Source organism: Salvia hispanica, chromosome 6 (genome assembly GCF_023119035.1).
Source record: "Salvia hispanica cultivar TCC Black 2014 chromosome 6, UniMelb_Shisp_WGS_1.0, whole genome shotgun sequence".
NCBI classification, from domain to species: domain Eukaryota; kingdom Viridiplantae; phylum Streptophyta; class Magnoliopsida; order Lamiales; family Lamiaceae; genus Salvia; species Salvia hispanica.
Window position 1 is genome coordinate 40439578 of NC_062970.1, and position 6558 is coordinate 40446135.

The 6558-nt window shown below is 36.6% G+C and overlaps 2 long non-coding RNA genes across 2 annotated transcripts; one reads left to right on the forward strand and one right to left on the reverse strand.

Moving 5' to 3' along the window:
* Nucleotides 1-2883: 2883 nt before the first annotated feature.
* Nucleotides 2884-5763, reverse strand: LOC125196113. The gene is made up of 3 exons (XR_007171830.1): nucleotides 5203-5763; nucleotides 3687-3750; nucleotides 2884-3118 (listed from the first exon to the last, which is right to left on the reverse strand). It is a non-coding gene; the product is annotated as an uncharacterized LOC125196113 (long non-coding RNA).
* Nucleotides 4811-6031, forward strand: LOC125196114. The gene is made up of 2 exons (XR_007171831.1): nucleotides 4811-4901; nucleotides 5763-6031. It is a non-coding gene; the product is annotated as an uncharacterized LOC125196114 (long non-coding RNA).
* The last annotated feature ends 527 nt before the right edge of the window (nucleotides 6032-6558 follow it).

Consider the following 6558-nt stretch of genomic DNA (forward strand, 5'->3'; position numbering starts at 1 on the left):
TCTCGTACTAACTGACAGTGACATCGTCTTCTACAACCAAATTCGCATAAAACTTCTTGAGAAAACACATAAGCAAATAAAAAACAGGGCTACTAACTTGAAATCAAATCTATGCATAAATAACGAAGAACTTAATAGATCTGCATACCTAGACGAAGTGAAATAGAAAACAAAGGAAATTAAACAAGTCTATCAACTACTGTTTCTTTCACACGCCAAAACCAACTTCAGACGCTAAATCCACTCCGGATCCAAGTGTCCGACACGGACTCCAAACAGAAGAAATTCTCCATCACGTCAGATTTTACAAATTTAAGCTCCGAACACTCAATCAACCACAGATCTGTCACCAAATTCCACATCAAACACCTCAATAACGAAATAAGCAGAGATCGACATAGCAATTTTAAGAATTACGCTAACAGCAGAGAGATCTAAGCAAAATAACTTGAAATTAAACAGCTAAACTCAGATCCATGAGCGATAAGCAGTTAAACATCATCAACATCAAAGTCGACTCCCAAAAGTGAAGTTCGACGGTGGAAACTAGCATAAAAAACAGCTGAAAGTAAAACAATTGTATCTTCGCCCTCACTAGGACGGCGTTACCAAACTCGAGATCTTTAGAAAATACCCCCCCTATCACGATTATCCCCAGAATTTTTCCCAAGTGTGTGTGTAAATGTATGAGCTAAGAAGAGTAAAAACTGTCTATTCTGCGTTGCATGCTCTTCTCTATATATAGGCGTTTTAGGTGGGCCCAGCGAGGTATTGATAATGACTTTGTTGCCCTCAGCTGTAGACTCCTCTGTCACGCTCTTTGTAAATTCTGCTCATTTTCACTCCTTTCTCTCGCTAGACCATCTCCTTCCTTACTTCCTTGATCTAGCGCTTTTCTTCACACACCTGGCTTAGGAAACGTGTTAGACCCAGCAAATTATAACAATTTTTGCGCATACCGATGCATGAAAGTAGCCTTATCAATTACCGATGCATGAAATTAGCCTTATCAATACACAAACGTATATTAACCTAAAATAAAAAGTTTGGCTATTAATTTAAATCTTGTTGATATATTATTAATTATTTCAACTTTTATCTATTTTTTGATAGAATATAAAAATTTAAGAATTTTTTTAAATTATAAAATAAAATAACAAAAAACATGTAAAATTGTATAAATATATTACTCCCACTAAATTCGGAGTATGTATATGACATAAATACAAAATATTTAGATTTTTTCCCATAATTTAAAGTAATAATTGACTTTTAGATTTACATCCATTAATTTCCATATATAATCATGTATAGTTGGAATATAACTTTTATAGAATTCCACTTGTCAAATGATTATTTGTTGGACATACCAACTCATTGTGCCAAATGGTATGTCTAGATTAGGAAATTTTTTCTCCTATGACTGGCCTATTCTTATTATGGATGCTGTCAGCGACAACTAACGTGGTAGTCTAGTCATCATTTTTTATTTTTTTTTAATTGTGGGGCCTTCAATCTCTCCTTTTTAATTGTAATTTTTTCTGCAGTTCTTACAATTCAAGTGGAATTAGTCTCGCACACATCAATAGATTTCTGCCGTTATTTTTTCACACCAAATGGTTGCTACATGTTCTTCCTAAAATTTTATGAGAACTAAATTTTATTACACCCTTCACTTTCACAATACAGATTTAAATTTTCCGTAGAGAAACATTCATGATTTCTGTATTTGAACTCCTGTTGAAATCTTTTATTTCTTTTCAACAACCAATAGTCCAATATCATATTTCTCAATCACACTCCATGATAAATTCAGCCTTCATTCAATCTAAATATTATCGGAGACAAACGAAAATTTGTTTTGGAAAAACAAAAAAGAAGAATTTGAATATATGAGGGATGAAGTGGTTAAAACTTGAAAGGAGATAAGAAAGACGATAATCAAATTATGTACTCCCTTCGTTGCATAGTAGTAGATGCATTTCTTTTCGAAACGAAGATTAAGAAAAATATGTGCAATGTATTAATAAAAAGATAATAAAGTAGGAGAGATGAAAAAAATAGAGAGAATAAAGTAAGACAGAGGGAAAAACAAGTGAGAAGAAATGTGTTGATTTTTCTAAAAAGGAAAATGACTCTACTACTATAGAACGTACTAAAATGGCAAAATGACTCAATTTCTATGGAACGAAGGAAGGAGGTTAGATAGTGCATGTGCATTCATGCCTTGAAAATAGCAAGTAATCAGCACAATATTACTATAATAATATGAAAATAAAGAGGAGATAGCAAAAAACTTTTTAAAGAGAAAAAAAATTAATAATGGAATTTCCATGTCAGCCGTCTCTCAAGAGACGCTCGTATAAGGCCATCCACAACGCTATCTCTTATTCACCCCTTAACCATCTCATCTCTTAACTATTTATGGGCCCCACTGTATTTTTCAGCCCATCTCTTAACTAAGAGACATCACCTGCATCCCTCCATCTTTTAACCATCTCATTCCTTAACTATTCATTCAATTTCATTTTTTATTTTTAATTCCAACAAATTCAATTAATAAAAACACACTAAATTAAATAAAATAAAAATCACAATTTAAAGGCCTAAAAAATAAAAAAATACGTAATTAAAATCCAATTTTTTTTAAAAATACATAATTAAAATACTCTAAATTAAATTCTAAAAACTACTCCACCGGCGAATCATCCCCCGAAGTCGGTGGCGGTGCACCCAAGTTAGATCGGAACCGAATACCAAGTTGGGCTTCAAATTGGGGATGTGTCACGACCGCATTTTGCTAAGGATAGCGAAAGCGGGTAAACCGCGACTAATAAGAGGGATTAAAGAAGCGGGGAAAAGAAAAGGGCTAGAACTTGAGAATTTCACAAGGCTAAGTCAATTGATTACATAGAAGCCAAGTATTTCATTACACGGTCTTGAAAACAGAATAGACATCTCCTCAAATAAATCAGAGTTGATGGTGAGGTTCTATAATTCTAAGAGCACAGCGGAATAAGTCCTTGCTAAACGACTTCGTGTATGAAGACACGAATCGTTGGGAGATCAACTTGATAACATCGACTCCGATCATCACTCCATCCTCTTGACGTTCAACCTGCACATTTATAAATACATGCAGGGCTGAGTACAGGAGTACTCAGTGGACACGTGCCGAAAACAAAACATACATTATATAGTTGTCAAGCCATCACAGTAACACACGGGGTTTTTCTTAAAAGGCCCGAGCTTACTAAGTTCTTTTGTGAGCTAAAAGTTCGACTACAGACTAGGTTCTTTCATCATTCATCATTCATTCATAAATCCATTCCATTCATTCATAAATCCATTCCATTCGTGAATCCATTCCATCTATAAATCCATTCCATTCGTGAATCCATTCCATTCGTGAATCCATTTCCGTTCGTGAATCCATTCCATCTATAAATCCATTCCATTCGTGAATCCATTCCATTCGTGAATCCATTCCGTTCATAAATCCATTCCATTCCATGACATTCAATTCCATGACATTCAATCTCATTTATAAAAAAAAAACATTTATGGCATGACAATAATTTTGAAAAGAAACATAGCTCCATTTTGAGAAAAGATGATTTTTCATAACTTCAAATGTATTTGCTTTATATCCACACTAGTGTGCTGGATATTAAAAGAAAGCCCACCTGGTATGCTTATTCCTTAATTCAATTATTTGCGTTGGCCTCACTTGCCCTTGAGCAGTTTATCCTTTGAAAATAAATAGCGTAGCACGCTAATTAGTACTTGAACTATTTCTCTTTAGAAAGAATGCATGCACCCTATGACATAACACCTATATCCTTAGTCTGGTCTCATAGGATCTCAAATCCTTTCTCGGGCTTCACTAAGTTGTAGGATTTATTCATTCACTTCACTAAGTTCGGAGAAGTTCTATTTTCTTAAAAACAAATACTTGAGCAATTAATAAAATATGGATTCTTGGAAAATCCCTTCTTAAATCTTTTGTTTGAATTTTTCTTAAGGCCATCCATGGCGTCGCGGGGCGACGCCGGTCGGCTTTCGCGTCTCCCACTCTACTACTTTATTTTCCCGGAATCTACATAAATTATTCGGAATTTATACATCGACTTTTCGGGCTTCAACTCAAAATTTTCCATCTTCGAAAACTTAGCAATTATTCGGGAATTAATTAATTGAGCTCCAACTCAAGTCCTTAAATTAATCCCATCCCACTTCCCATAATTAAATCTTGGCCCAACAATAATAATAGTCTCCACTTATTTCTTTCTTAAAAATCAGCCCACCTTCTATTTTAATTAAATGGGTTTAGCCCATACTATTTAAAATATTCCAACTTTAATTAACTGACAAGTTGGCCCAACCTTTTTGTTAAATAGTGCAGCCCAATTATATCAACCCATCGTCCATCTCTTCTTCTTCCAAAACTCAACCATTTCAAATCCCTAAATTAGAACTCCCTAAATTAGAACAGAGAAGCAGCGACGGTTCCTCTCCTCAGCTCGTCGCCGCCTCCGGCGAATTCGCCACCGCCGTTTTCTCCTCCGGCAAGCTCTCTCTCTCTTTCAAGTTCTCTCTCTTCGTCGAGCCCTCTCTGTCGAGCTCGCTCTCTTTCTCCGGAGATCGCAGCGCTGCCATCGCTGAGCAAGCGTCGAGGAGCTCCTAGCGCTGCGCGTGCTCTCTCCGGCTCGCGTGGGGAAGCTCCGAAGTCCGCCATCTCACACCGTCGGCCTCGGCGAGCCGAACCGCCGTCTGCCTGCGCCATCGGCCCCCGCAGCTCTACCAGATACTCCTCACTCCAAAGCTAAGTCTCCTTCCCCCTTCCCCTCTGATTCCATTTCTTTGAGCTATGGCAGCAGCTTGGTGATTGTTGATATGTGGTATGATCTTGTTGGAGCATTTGTTAATCTCATGATCTAAATCTTTGAGAGCCTACTGGATTGGTTCCTTTCCTTGGTTTGATTGCTTTTCTTGCAATACTAGTTACTGATTTATCAATTGGGGCACTTAGCTTACTGCATTGAGTCTCTATTTCTTACACATGCTTACTGTGGGAGAACTTGAGGGTTCTGCTATTGTTCCATACTTGGTTGTGAGAATCCTATGGAAATTTCTAAGTTCTTGTGCTATCTATTTGTTGTTCTACATGATGCAAAGGTTATTGGGTGTTGAGGTTGTTACCTCACTTTGATGAATCCTCTCGGATGGGACTGATGTCCAGCCTCAAAATCTCCTGCTTGCTCCTCCTCCCTTCCTTGCTATATTCCTTGACTTTATGTGAGTTTGGGGTGTCGATTTTTGTGGGGAGGAGAAGGGAGATGAGGCTGCTTATATAGTGCTCTATTCTTGGCTTTTTGTGCTTGAGACTTGGAGGCAAAGGCTCCTATTTTGGGGCTGCCAGCTCTCCCTCTTTTGAGTTTAATGTTTATGTCTTTCATACCTCTTTTGGTGTATGTATGGTTGTCTCTCTTGGCTGTTTCCTCAGCCTTGATCGATGGGAGAAGAGAATCTGTCTACTCTATTGTGGGCTTAGGCGATGACTTCTCATGGAAGATTCTATTATCTCAAATTCTAGTGGAGAGATATGAGGATATCTTGATTCTTGTTTTTTTTTCTTAGACTTGGCTGATTGTTTGATGGGGACATAGCATACTTGGCATCTTTACTATTTTGGTGAAGGTCCAAGACTTTATCTTTTTGGTTGGGGAAATCACTAACCCCTTTTGGTGCTTGACTTGCAGGAATAGGCTGCCACATTTGGAGCATGGTGAGGGTGGAATCGAGAAGGATGGGGAGAGAAGAGAAGATCTTGAACTGCAGCTCCCTTGATCAAAGCAACTTAGTTTTTTTTTATCTTGAGATTAGCTACAACAATTTCCGTAGAGTAGAACTAGCCACCATTATTTTTTTCCACTTTGAGAAGGGTCTCCCATGTGCTTGAATCCAATTTGTTGTACTTTAGTATACACATGTGCATTTCTTCACTTTTCTAATAATAGTATTTTCTCTACTTTTATCCTTGAATTAAAATTTTCTTGCATTTTATCTTTTTCAACCTAAAATACTTAGATTATCCATAAGCTGAAAATACATCGAGGGAAGTACGATTACACCACTTCTAAACGAAATTAGATAGGCTAATAAATCCGATTTATCTCGAAAGAAAGGAACGAAATTCTGGGGCGTTACATTGTGGGGCAATTACTGAAATACCCTCGCCATTTACTCATTCTTGACAAATGGAAAGAAATAGAGCCCACATGCCATATGAATTGAACACATATTATTTTTTAAATTGAAGGAACAATAAGTGAGTAAAACGTACATTTGCTCATTTTATGGAAACTACCCTAATAATTTTAATTATGGAAGTGAGAATTGTGTTATGTACTAGCTACGGTTGAAGTCTTGACAGGATTAAACTTTTTGGCAACCTTCATACTATTCTATTTGAAATAATATAAAAATAATTCTTTTTTGATTTTTGATTTTTATTGTTTTAAAATCTTGAATTTCTATATGCTAATAAAAAGATAA